General features: G+C 41.6%; 1 pseudogene; it reads right to left on the reverse strand.

The window, feature by feature from the left end:
• Positions 1 to 1,546: 1,546 nt before the first annotated feature.
• On the reverse strand, positions 1,547 to 2,324 carry LOC119868283 (annotated as a pseudogene).
• Between the last annotated feature and the right edge of the window lie 12,387 nt (positions 2,325 to 14,711).

A 14,711-nucleotide genomic window follows, 5' to 3' on the forward strand; every position in this document is an offset into this window, starting at 1 on the left:
AAATACTCGTACATAATGGCTTCAGTCTACCATTTCAGTTTTTGGATTTTGTTGCTCCCTCTTTTTCTCCTTGAGTTTCATTTTTTGCTCTCCTCGGGTTACTTGAGTATGTCTGAGAGTTCCATTTTGATTCCTTTAGAATGTTCTTGAGTATATCACTTTGTATCTTAATTTAGCAGTTGCTCTAAGTATTATAATGTACATACATGTATAACCCCTATTTACAAGTATTATGTTTTATAGTTTTGCATATACATAGAAACCTTACATCCATTTAGGTCCATTCACCTTTCTAACTTTGAAATTTTAAATAATTCCTTTGCATGCACTAAGAAACAAAACAGATATTCTAATTTTTGCTCCAACCATCACACACAATTTAACAACCTCCAGAAAAAAAGGATAGTGTACCTTATTTATGCCTCGTTTTATCAAACCCATTTTCTTTTTTCTTTTCTGAACCACCACTTTTTCTTTGGTTATTCCTTCTTTTTTTTTTTTTTTTTTTGGTGGGGGACGAGAGTGGGGAAGAGAGCTTCTTCAAGCCATTGTATAAGGGTACATCTACAAATGACAAATTATTGTGCATTTCCTTATTCTGAGTATGCCCTTTTTCTCTTGATTCATGCAGGATAATATCTCTAGATGGAAATTCTAGAATCATCAGTTCCTTTCTTTAGAACTTGAAAAATATTGCTCAAAGGGCACAAATGTTCAGTTATAAGATGAACAAGTTCTGGGATTCTATACCTAATAATAGTGTACTGTATACTTGAAATTTATTAGAAGAGTAGATATTAATTTCCTCACAACACAAAAAGATAATTATGTGAGGTGATGTATATGATAACTGATTTGATAGTGATAATCTTATCACTATGTATATGAATATTAATTCACCACTGTACACTACAATCTCCGAAAACAAAGAACTTGAAAAACTAGCATGTCACATCCTTCTGTCCACCACAATTTGAGAATAAAATCTAGTACCAAATAGAATTGGCTGTCCACTATAAATTTCTGTGTCATGTCTCTGTGCTTCATCTCTTGTTTATTTCCTTGACTTGAGTTTCTGTAATTCGAACGTGTTGTGGGTTGACAAGGATTACGTTGGGGTTTCCCTATTTGGGGGTCACTCACTTTTCTGAATCTGTAGTTATATGGTTGTTGGGTTAGGGATTTTTCCTTACTCAATTTTGGGAACTTTTGAAACACTGTTTTATGAGTATATCTTTTTTATATTGACAGAAAAATACTTAAAGGTTTTAATTCTCTGAATAGCAAGAGTTAACATTTTATGATTACCCTTTGAGAATAGAGTACTTGGGAGCAATTTTGAAGTTTTCAAAATCCGTACAAAGCTTGTCAAATCCAACATCACTTTCACAGACTGCAAAATGACTTCCTTATAAAAGTGGAGCAGCCAGGATGGGCTCTCTCACTGGGGTGAGGTCTCTCACTGTACTCAGCTAAGTCTGTGTTGGACACAGAGTCCAGGGGCATCCCGCTCCCTCCATGAGCTCGTTGGTACAGTGACGCTTTATTACATGTGTTCCCTGAAGAGCCATTTCTAATGTTCCAAATCCGTGCAGTCCCATAAGGATGGTATGAAACTGTCACTGAATGCCTTCCTCTCAGCCTGAACGAATTCATTGGACTGTATGTGAAATAAAGAACCATCCTCCTGCAAGATGAACTTCTGATTCCCTGTGGCAGTTTCCTGGCAGAGATGCATGATGAGAAGATCCGTTCCTGCGTCCACAGCTATGCAGACCTCTGGCTGGTGGGTGTCACAGTGTATTTCATTCTGGGACGTGTATTCAAAAACTGGTTCTGACCTATTCCATGATAGAGGTTAGAAGGACCTGGCGTCCCACGATTTGGTTTTCACTGGGAGGGTTAGAGTCAAAGCAGTAATCTTTCAGTCCTCTGTTCCAGAGCATCCCAAAGAAGGCAGGCCTGTCATCAGGCACGTGCAATTCTGGGTACACGTTCTCCAAGAACACCTGAAATCCTTCCGCTGGAGCTTTGCATGGAGCTGCCTCCTCTCTGTCACATCCCCAAAGGGTTCCACGCGGGTGTGGGGGTTGTGATGGTCGTTAAGCTCTTTAAGTTCATCCATCCACACTTGAGTTATTCGGCTGCTGCTGGCCACAGCCTTGTTGTGGTAGTAGGGTTGAGTATACTTTGTAAAACACTGACACTTTATGTCTAAAAACATCTGTCCAGACAGCCTCAAGATGACTGCAACTCCTGCAACATGGTAGCAATGTGCTTCTTGAAAGGAAATCTTACTTTTTAAAGCAGTTTCAGGCTTAGAGAATTACTATGAAGAGAGTAAAGACAGTTCCCATATACCCGACAATCACATTCCCTATTACGATCATTTAATGTTGATGTGGCACAACTGTAACATTAATGAACTGATATTGATGTGTTATCATTAACCAAAGACTACACTTTATTCAGACTGTCTCAGCTTTTCTCGAATGGCCTTTTCAAGTTCCAAGATCCCATCCAGGATACTAACTCCTATTTAGTACTTATACCTTCTTAGGCTTCCGCAGTTGTGACAGTTCTGTCATTTCTGTTGAGTTTCATGCCCCTGACAGTTTGAAATTAATAGAAATACTCCACAGGTCTTTAGCTTACTGTTAGCATGGTATGTCTTTCTTCATCCCTTTACTTTATTTAGCCTCTCGGAATCACTCTCTTAAAAATAGGTGCTTGCAGACAATATACACTGGTGAATTTCTAAAATCCACTCTGACTTTGGATTGCTATTTATACGCCATTCCTTTTTTTTTTTTAATTTTTATTTATTTATGATAGTCACACACACAGAGAGAGAGAGAGAGAGGCAGAGACACAGGCAGAGGGAGAAGCAGGCTCCATGCACCGGGAGCCCGACGTGGGATTCGATCCCGCGTCTCCAGGATCGCGCCCTGGGCCAAAGGCAGGCGCTAAACCGCTGCGCCACCCAGGGATCCCTATACGCCATTCCTATTTAAAGTGGATACTGATATACTTGCATCGATATCAACCATGTTTGTAGCTGTTTTCTATTCATTACAAGAGGCTCACTTTCCTGCCTTCTCTGGTTTTAATTGAGCATGTTTTATATAAAGCCAGGTTTTTTTGCACCTCTTAGTGTATAGATTATAGGTGTTTAAAAACATTTTAGAACTTCCCTTAGAGGTTACATATACATTGCAAACTAATGTAAGGCCAGCTTCAGATGACACTATTGACAAACTGAGCAGGTAACTTAACAATACTTCTGCCCTTTTTTTACATGACTGTCATTCTTTTCACTTACTCCTTGCAATACTCACCGGCTATGCTTAAGTCTCATTATTTAAACTTTTTTTTTTTTTTGCCATTTATCAAGAATAAAATAAATTTTATTATTTAAACGAGTTACTTTTCAATCTATTAAGAACATGAAAAATTAACTTTATTTGCCTTTCTGTGTTTCTTCTCTGGTGCACTTCCTTTTTAATGTAAATTTTTTTAAAATCCAATTTTTTTACCTTTACCATTTTTCTTCTTCCTGAATAAAATCTTTTCCATTTTTTTTTTTGCAGTATAAATGGTGACAATTTCCTCTATTTTTCTGTCTGAGAGAAAAAGTTTTTCTTTACTCTGCCGTTTTTACAGAATATATTTTACTATATATATAATGATCCTAGGATGGTGAATTATTTTTCTTTTGGCACATTAAACTGTCCCCTTATACTCTCTTCTTGCTTGCATGATCACTCACAGGACTTCATTGTAATTTTCTTGTTCCTCTAGGGGTAATGAAGTTTCCTAGTTGTTGTTCCTGTTGTTCTTGAGAGAGAGAGAGAGAGAGAGAGAGAGACAGAGAGGGAGAGAGAGAGAGAGAGAGAGAGGGAGAGAGTGTGTGTGTGTGTGTGTGTCTTGGTCTTCTTTTCTTCAAGATTCCTTCTTTGCCTTTTCTTTAATTCAAATTTATAGTCCATGAGGTAGCCTTTCTGGTTTTAATAACTTGCTGTCCTGTGAGCTTTCTGGGGATCTGATTCAGTGCCTATCAGTAATTTGGAAATTGCACAGTCATCATTTTTCAATTTTTTTCCTGTTCTCTTTTTCTCTTGCTTCCACTTCTGGTACTCGAATTATGTGTATGTCATATATTTTGAAATTGTTCCACAGATATTGGATGTTCTTCTACTCTGCATTTTTTCATCTTTTTTTCTATTTGCGTTTCACTTTGGGAGGTCCTTGTTGGCCATTCTTCAAGGTCACGGATTCTTTACTTGGGCAGGTCACAACTACTGAGGATCCCATCAAAGACATTTTTCACAGCTATTGCAGTAGTATGAATCCTGGCATTCCTTATTTGTTCACTTTTACAGTTTCCATCTATCTACCTCCATTACCTATCTATTATTGCATGTTGTCTACTTTTCCCATTAGAAATCTTAACATATTTATCTTAGTTGCTTATCTTCCCTGTCTGATCATTCCAGCTGCTATGTCATATCTGAATTGGATCTATATTGCTTTGACTGTTTGTTCTTTCTGGAACTCAGATGATTCAAATGTTGGCCCTTCAGCTTTAGTCCCATAGCTCCCAAACTCTCTGTTCATGTTTGTTTGCTTGTTGTACCGTTTTCCTGAATACTATGTTCTGTTGATCTGTCCTCAAGTTCACTGATTTCATCTTCTGTCATATCTACATTCCACAATGGATTCCAACCAGCAAGTTTTTTATTTTCCTTATTCTATTTTTTAAATATTTAATTCCCATTTGGTACATTTTATAACATTTCTGTGACTTGGCAAAGGTTTGCTATCTTTTTTTTTTTAATTTCACAGTAATCCATAATTACTCCTTCAAGAAATTTTATATTGGCTACTTTAAAATCGTTGCAAACTAGTCCCCACATCTGATTCATCTCTATGGTTGTCGGGGATTGTCTTTTCTCATTTAAGTCTTGACTTCACTGGTTCTACACAGGGAGAATGATTTTTTTTATCATTGACCTGCACATATTGGATATGCCACAAAAAGACTCTTGATCCTTTCATAGTAAGTTGCCCTGTTTTAAGGTTTGGCCTGTCTGTTCTGGCCTACTTTGGTGGGCTGTAATTCCATAGTCACTTAGTTTCATGAGCTCTTGCAATGCATTCTGAACCACACTGATCTGAGTCCACCTGCTTTTCTGATGGGTGATTGCCAGAGATGCCCGTGGTAGCAGAAAATGCTTCCGTGGGCCATAGGGTGTCATTAGAGGGGGATATGGGATTCAGGATCTAAGGGATGTAGAGCATTTCCCCCTTGCCTGTTTTTCAGTCACCCAGTACCACTGGCTTTCCTACTCTGTATCTGCCAGTATACCCTGGGGAGGGAGGCATCTGCCAGGTCATCTGCTGCTGGGTGGAGTGTGGAGGCACCCCCAAACTAGTTCACCTCTGGTGCAAATACCAGACCTAGTTGCTTTCTGCCAATGAGTGGAGGAACTGCAAGTGCCTGACCTGGTGTTGTTTAGCAGGGCAGAATGCCATGAGCCACCATAACTAGTTGGAAACTTTCTGTTGACTGGAGTATAGGGAGATGCTGGCCTTGGATCACCTTCCACCATTGAATAGACACCTAGGAGACATGGAGCCTACTGGAGTCCCCTGTGCAGGTGCTGAGGCACACCTGCAGTAATCTTGAGAAGTGTGTGTGGGGGGGGGGAGGGGGACGGATAAGGCCTCTGAGAAGCAGCTATAGGTGCTGCTTTGGGAAGGTGGATCCTGCTGTCCCCTTCATTTTGGGGGGCAGAGTGGGTTGACGTGCCCCACCCCCAAGGCGAGGACTAGCTCTTGCAAATGCTGTAGATAGTTCCTCTTGGTGCTTCTATTGTGTGTCCATCTCTCCTTTATGTCACAGTCGAGCTCCCATTTTTCCTGATGTTCACCCATTGAAAGCAGGCTCTGCTTTTGTGTGTGTGTCTATGTACTTTAATTGTTTCTACTGTCTTCCTCTGCTTTTCCATGAGAATTGGCATTTCTTTGTTGCACATCACTGGAACTTGAGTCAAGACTAGACAGCGGTAAAAACAAAGGTCAGGGAATCCACCACAGCGTAGATATTCAAATCCTTAGGTTCCTAGCTAGACCACCTTTTCCTTTCCACCGGTTACAGCCTTTTTGTAATGATTTGTTGAAATATTTCCAAGGAAATCATTTTAATTTGGAGGGTAGGAGCAGGAAGAAGTGAGTCTATTCTATCATCCCCACAAACCAAAAGTTCTTTTGGTATTTTTATAAGTAGGATTCTCTGCAATGCTCCTAATCTCCTGTCCTTTAGACGTTCTTTATTAATGCCTGGCTATGATCAAAGAAACAGAAAATCCTTCCCCCCTCTTTCCATCCCTCCATGTTTGCCTTAAAAATGTTAGTTTTATTCACATCAATTTCACTTGATTTGTTAGTTCTATGAAGATTTACTTATCAATAACAGCCCCAATTTGCCTCAGGTTTTCTATTTTATTATTGACTGAGTTCATACCATACCAAATTCCTGAAGGCAGAGAATAAACTTAGAATAAACATCCCTGAATTAGCACTAGCACATGCTTACAATCTTCTGCCTATTGTTTTTAAACTTCAATGACAGATTGATTGTAGAAAAAATTGTTAGGTCACACTTTTTTCCTTGATGATTTTGTAGTTTTGCTTTGCCAAAATGTATCTTTCAAACCCCAGCATTCTACTGATACCTGGTGGGACAAGCCTCTGATATTAATATCCTTTTGGAATGTAGTTTAGAGCTGGATTTGCATATTTATTTTAGACTTTAAAAAACGACTGGAAATAAACTTAAAAATCATCTTTGGATCATTTCCGCTTCCACCTATGGTCCTGAAGAAAGAGCTTGTTGCAGTCCTATTACCTCACAGAGAAAAACCAAAATCTGGGTAAAGGCAGGGAGAGGGGGAACCAGACCTTGCTTGAAGGCATCAGAGAACGTCTTCTCTGCCCAGCACATCAGGGTACAGGAATCTGGAGAGTAGGGAAGCTGTGCAGGGGAATGCAACAATCTTGTGCTCCTTTTCTCCCTCGGGGAGAAGGCCTGAAGGCCGCACTACCCTGAGTGACAGGGCATCATTCTATAGACAAAGCAGCCACTAAGTGAGAGAAGACAGCAGCTCCTCAGAAAACTCATGGGGCTAGGGAGACAAAACTTGGAGTTCAACTTACAAAGCAGTCAATATTTGAGAAGTCAAGACCTTAAGAAGAAGAAAGGCAGCCAGATGTGATGCCTGCATTGGGTGGTTTTCTCCCTGGAGGCATTTGTCTGTACCAAAGCTGCATAGGGCATGCGACTCTGAAGCTGAGCAGACAGCTGTTAAAAGTCTCAACAGATTTCTCAGCAGTCCCAGGGTTTAGGGAAGTAAAAAAGATGAGTGCAGAACTTACCAGCGCCCTCAGGAACACCCCAGTTCCTGGGACCCCTCAAGTGCTGCCATCTGGGAGGGGGGAATACCTGAGGTAGTCTAAATCATATAAAGCCCTGAGCACCTGTGAGTCAGCTCAGCCACTGTCTGGATTGATGTCATTGCCTCTACACTGGATGCTTGCCAGGGAGAAGGTGAAACTTCTATGGAGGGACAAGCATCAACTTTTCCATAAAGAATGCCTGACACTTCATTAAACCACCAGACATATCAAGAACCAGATGAAGAGAAAGAGGAAGAGAAAAACATCCCCAGAATACCCCCAATGGCATACTTATTAGATGCGGGCTGTGAAATCATTATGATTAATATGTTCAAGACTATGGATTGCAAACTTGAGATTTCATCGGAACGCTAGAATTTCAAAATCAATCAAATGGATACACTGAAAAATGGAAAGCTAGAAAATACAATTGCTGACATTACGAATTCTACAGTTGAGTGTAACAGCATATCGGAACCAGCAGAATGGAGGGAGAGGAGAGAGAAAAGTTCAGGGAAAGGGCAAGCAGAAGGCCGACAGGTGCATAGGTTTGTCCGTGGGACCTCAGAGACACAACTCGTGCATAGAAGGAAAAGGACAGGCGATGGTTTAAGCAGCAGCTTTTACCTATGGCGCCCTTGCTGGATACTGGACACTCTGTCTGGGCTCTGCAATCATTATCCAGAGACAGACTTAGGTATCCCTTCTAGAGGGCTGCCTCTGGCCCTCAAGAGACACTTCTGCCTCCTGATCCAAAGCCCTAAAAGTTTTTTGTTAACTTTCCTCGACATCTTAAAAGCCATCTACGAAAAGCCCACAGCAAATATCATTCTCAATGGGGAAGCACTGGGAGCCTTTCCCCTAAGATCAGGAACAAGACAGGGATGTCCACTCTCACCACTGCTACTCAACATAGTATTGGAAGTCCTAGCCTCAGCAATCAGACAACAAAAAGACATTAAAGGCATTCAAATTGGCAAAGAAGAAGTCAAACTCTCCCTCTTTGCTGATGACATGATACTCTACATAGAAAACCCAAAAGCCTCCACCCCAAGATTGATAGAACTCATACAGCAATTTGGTAGCGTGGCAGGATACAAAATCAATGCCCAGAAATCAATGGCATTTCTATACACTAACAATGAGACTGAGGAAAGAGAAATTCAGGAGTCAATCCCATTTACAATTGCACCCAAAAGCATAAGATACCTAGGAATAAACCTCACCAAAGAAGTAAAGGATCTATACCCTAAAAACTATAGAACACTTCTGAAAGAAATTGAGAAAGACACAAAGAGATGCAAAAATATTCCATGCTCATGGATTGGCAGAATTAATATTGTGAAAATGTCAATGTTACCCAGGGCAATTTACATGTTTAATGCAATCCCTATCAAAATACCATGGACTTTCTTCAGAGAGTTAGAACAAATTATTTTAAGATTTGTGTGGAATCAGAAAAGACCCCGAATAGCCAGGGGAATTTTAAAAAAGAAAACCATATCTGGGGGCATCACAATGCCAGATTTCAGGTTGTACTACAAAGCTGTGGTCATCAAGACGGTGTGGTACTGGCACAAAAACAGACACATAGATCAATGGAACAGAATAGAGAACCCAGAAGTGGACCCTGAACTTTATGGCCAACTAATATTCGATAAAGGAGGAAAGACTATCCATTGGAAGAAAGACAGTCTCTTCAATAAATGGTGCTGGGAAAATTGGACATCCGCATGCAGAAGAATGAAACCAGACCACTCTCTTTCACCATACACAAAGATAAACTCAAAATGGATGAAAGATCTAAGTGTGAGACAAGAGTCCATCAAAATCCTAGAGGAGAACACAGGCAACACCCTTTTTGAACTTGGCCACAGTAACTTCTTGCAAGATACATCCACGAAGGCAAAAGAAACAGAAGCAAAAATGAACTATTGGGACTTCATCAAGATAAGAAGCTTTTGCACAGCAAAGGATACAGTCAACAAAACTAAAAGACAACGGACAGAATGGGAGAAGATATTTGCAAATGACATATCAGATAAAGGGCTAGTTTCCAAGATCTATACAGAACGTATTCAACTCAACAGCAAAGAAACAAACAATCCAATCATGAAATGGGCAAAAGACATGAACAGAAATCTCACAGAGGAAGACGTAGACATGGCCAACATGCACATGAGAAAATGCTCTGCATCACTTGCCATCAGGGGAATACAAATCAAAACCACAATGGGATACCACCTCACACCGGTGAGAGTGGGGCAAATTAACAAGGCAGGAAACCACAAATGTTGGAGAGGATGCGGAGAAAAGGGAACCCTCTTACCCTGTTGGTGGGAATGTGAACTGGCGCAGCCACTCTGGAAAACTGTGTGGAGGTTCCTCAAAGAGTTAAAAATAGACCTGCCCTACGACCCAGCAATTGCACTGTTGGGGATTTACCCCAAAGATTCAGATGCAATGAAACGCCGGGACACCTGCACCCCGATGTTTCTAGCAGCAATGGCCACAATAGCCAAACTGTGGAAGGAGCCTCGGTGTCCATCGAAAGATGAATGGATAAAGAAGATGTGGTTTATGTATACAATGGAATATTACTCAGCCATTAGAAACAACAAATACCCGCCATTTGCTTCAACGTGGATGGAACTGGAGGGTATTATGCTGAGTGAAGTGAGTCAATCGGAGAAGGACAAACAGTGTATGTTCTCATTCATTTGGGGAATATAAATAATAGTGAAAGGCAATATAGGGGAAGGGAGAAGAAATGTGTGGGAAATATCAGAGAGGGAGACAGAACATAAAGCCTCCTAACTCTGGGAAACGAACTGGGGGTGGTGGAAGGGGAGGAGGGCGGGGGTGAGTGTGTGACGGGCACTGAGGGGGACACTTGACGGGATGAGCACTGGGTGTTATTCTGTATGTTGGTAAATTGAACACCAATAAAAATTATTTTATTAACAAAATAAAAAATAAAAAAATAAAAGTTTTTTGTTGTTATACAAACATATGTAGAGTGTGAAATGGTCACTTTCATCATTTTAAATGTACAACTTAGTGGCATTAGTTAGGTTCACAGTCTTGTGCAACTGTCACCACTCTTGTCAAACTTGTTACTACTGAAACAGACACTGGGTGCACATTGATCAATAACCCCCTCTCTACTCTTCCCACCTAGTCCGTGGTATCCTCTACCCTACTTTCAACTTCTATCATTTTGCCTCTTTTACACATTCCAAATCTGTGTAAAAAGCCTAAGATATGTGTCTGCTTGTGTCTGGGTTATTTCACCTAGTATAATGTTTTCAAGGTTGACCATCTTGTAGCATGTATCCTAAAGACACTTTAAAGGTTAGAAATAACAAGATTTCCATCTGCTTTTGGGTTGGCAAGAAAGATTTGGAACTGACCTTTGGTATCCCACTGTAGGCATGTGCATAAGTCACTGCACACCTTTTCAGGCACACCTCCGATAATTTAGGGGTGAGTTTAGGCAAAGATCGAGTAAGAGTCCCCTTCCCTGACAACTCTGCCAGTCAAAGATGTATTGTTGGAATAAGTGAGTGAGTGAGATGTTCTCAATTCTGTGAGACAGAAAAGAACTAAAAGGGGTTTTCATCACAGAACCCTCATTCTCTATTCAAGATGAAATAAGGAATTATCGAGACTGGTTTCTGAGACATCTGATGGTCAGGTTTCTTTTCTTAGTGGATGAATTACTTCAAGATCAGAGCAGAGAAATTGTACGCTCTTTTCTAACTCTTCATCAAAGGAACTCAGCCATCTCCTATGGGAAAGAAAACAAACAAACAAACAAACAAACAAACATTGTTTTTTCCCAGGTTCGGGGTTTGGGACACAACCTGTTCACTGTCTCTCTCACACCAGGTGACTCTTTTCTGATATGCACCCAATATAATTGACAGAGACAGCACCCAGCCACCACACTATTCCTCCTTTCTCATTTGGGTATCTGACGGGGTTTGCTTCATCTATTGCAAGACAGATTTTATAACCAATAGGCAGGCATGGAACCATCAAGAGGATAATAATAGAATTAATAATGGTAAGGCATCCTCCTGTGCCCTTGCTCTTACTCGCCTACAAGGATCTACTATGAGCAGGTATGTTTCTTACCTTCAGTGCCTTGATTTTCTAGGAAGGGTCGAGTAAGTCTACAATACGCTTTCAGAGAAAAGAGGAAACGTCACATGTCAACAGGTGAGTCTGCAGGATTATGATGTCTCAGTCGAGTTTCTCATGGCATATGAAAACATTGGTAGAAATTTAATGGAATATTTTTAAAACATCCAAAGACTAAGTCCTGAGTTGCTTTAATAAGGGGAATTTCTGGGGATCCCTGGGTGGCTCAGTGGTTTGGTGCCTGCCTTTGGCCCAGGGCACGATCCTGGAGTCCCGGGATGGAGTCCCGCATCGGGCTCCCGGCATGGAGCCTGCTTCTCCCTCCTCCTGTGTCTCTGCCTCTCTCTCTCTCTCTCTCTCTCTCTCCGTGTGTGTGTGTGTGTGTCTATCATGAATAATAAATAAATAAATAAATCTTTAAAAAAAATAAGGGGAATTTTCCTCTCCCCAGTACTCTTCAGAACAGACTCACACAACAAGAACTCGTCAGTCTACAAATAGCATTGAGCCACATGCATCTACCTAACTAGAGAATAGTGTTCGGTTGGCAGGATCCTCATCTCAGGAAACACAAGTCTGAAAGGATGGGCATTAAGGACAGAGGAGAACTGAGTCACAACCCTCTGGCATGGGGTAAAACTCGGTAGGGGGAGCAAAGCTGACATAAAAAAAGAACAATTCTTTGCTTTTGTGAATGGCAACCTATTATTGGCATGAAGTGGAGTGTGGGGTGTAAGAGAAAGGCCTTCCAGGAACTTTCTTTCATGTTCCGGCAGGACACCGGCAGGCCTCTGACGTCATGACAGAGGCACGTGGAACCAAATGCACATCAGATGCATTCTTTGTAATTATGGTGGGATGTGCTGGCAACACGACCAGTGTGGCAGCTACCTCTGAGTATGGTAGGATTGCTAAGACTCTAAGACAGTTTCCCTAGTAGCGTGGCAGGCCTCGAACTCTTCCTGTGTCAGTGCATGGTTGAGTTCACATGACCCCACATATCACCTTTGATCAGGCTGTGCAGAATGGGCAGCAGGGATAGTGTGGGGTAGTGTATTAGTTTACAAGAGCTGCCACAACAAAATGTCACCTGCTGGGTGGCTTTAGGAACATAAGTTTATTTTCTCACAGTTCCAGAGTTAGGAGGTTCCAAGATCAAGGTACCCATATGGCTCACGTTCCCCTGAAGCCTCGCTCCTTGCCTTGCACATGGACACCCTCTTAGATGCCTCTTCACATGTCGTCCTTCTGTGTTCACACACCGCTGTTTTTTTTTGTTTTTTTGTTTTTTTTTTTGTTTTTTTGCGTGTGCCCTAATCTCCTCTTCTCAGAAGGACGCCAGTCAGATTGGAGTAGGGGCCACCCTAACAGCTTCATTTTAACCCAATCCCGTATTCAAAAGCCCAATCTTTGGGATGCCTGGGTGGCTCAGAGGTTGAGTGTCTGCCTTCGGCTCAGGGCATGATCCCATGTCCCATGTCCCGGGATCGAGTCCCGCATCGGGCTCCCTATGGGGAGCCTGCTTCTCCCTCTGCCTGTGTCTCTGCCTCTCTCTCTGTGTGTCTCTCATGAATAAATAAATAAAAATCTTTAGAAAACAAAAACAAAAGCCCAATCTTCAAGTACAGTCATATTCTGAGGTCCTGGGGGTAAACGTTTTAATATAGGAATTCGGAGGGCACACAACTTAGCCCAAAACAGGCAGGATCAGTGCTGAGACACCCTGTCAGCCCCATTTGTGCCACCATCTTCCATCATCAGAGAAGTGGCCAGAATTAAAAGTGTGTCCCTTCCCCTGTTTATGTTTCCCTTAGTTAATGTAGTAAGTCAGAGGTCGAACGATGATCCAGGATAGAGGGAAAGTAATGTGCCATAGAGGCAATAATCAGAACCCCAAACAAGCCACTCCACCTCTTCTCTAGGAGTTTGTGGTCCCTCATGCATAACAAGGAGATTGATGCTGGTTACCTGTGTCATAGGATTATTGGAAGGACAGAACATGAAAGGACAGTTATGAAAGTGCCTGGAAACAGTTTGTGGCTAATCTTCGTGAATTTATCCCCTTCCGTGCATATTCAATCCTTACCATGGAGCGTGTTTTTGATCCTAGGAGCTCTGCCTCTCCTTCTCACTGGATTTGTTGATCTCTGGCCCAACAGTCTTTCCTACCAATGTCCTATTGTAAGAAAAACTGGTTTTGTTTAAAAATGCATCCTGCCCGATCCCAGTGCAGTCATGGCTATCCCATTCCCCTTTGCCGGGTGATGGTACGTCCAGCCTCCTCTACACCTAATGGTGGTGGCCATGTGACCCAGCTCTGCCCACGGAACTCGATGGGCCATATGTAGGTGTCTTCTGTGGAAGATTCTGTTTCTTGAGAAGAAGGACATATGTGCAGTGGGATGTTAATTCAGTCATCAGAAAGAAGGAAATCCTGCCATTTGTGACAGGGATTTAGAGCTAGAGCCTTCTTCTGATCTAGTCTGCATATTTTGGCAAGTGTGAGGCAGAGGCAGTGTTGCAGGTTTCTCTCGGGAGGCACAGATTGGTTGGCTCTCTCTCTTTTTATAATGCCAGCATGGGGCGCTGGCGCCCTTTGAGGCTTAAAATTGAGATATTTTAATTCTATGTACCCTTCTCTTCTTTATGTATTACATGGAATTCTTCTCTGATGAGCAACTTCCCTCATCCACTCTTTGGGAACCAGCGTTACACTTCATATGCCAAACATGGGATGATTGTTTCATTATTTGCCTCTGCTCACCCAATTTCAAAATAATGAATTTACGTCCCAGCATTTAATAATGGTGACTATGAGGTCTTTGTTTCTTTAGAATCACTATGGACTCAATGTTGATGTGTTTAGGTCCATCTTAGTTATTATTCTTGCTGACACTCAGTTTGTCCCTAAGTGATGCAGACTCCATCTGAATCTGCCTACACAGGGGCAAGCACACAGCAGGTGCTTAGTAAATGTGTGCTGAAAGTATGTCAAACAACTGAGTGAGGTGTATTGATAGCATACTTGATTGTTTTGTCATAACATTACAGTACTGTGCCCGCCACCTCCAGCAGATGTTTGAGGCTGACATGACCCCTTTGCTCTC

Source organism: Canis lupus, chromosome X, assembly GCF_011100685.1.
Source record: "Canis lupus familiaris isolate Mischka breed German Shepherd chromosome X, alternate assembly UU_Cfam_GSD_1.0, whole genome shotgun sequence".
In the NCBI taxonomy this organism is placed as follows: domain Eukaryota; kingdom Metazoa; phylum Chordata; class Mammalia; order Carnivora; family Canidae; genus Canis; species Canis lupus.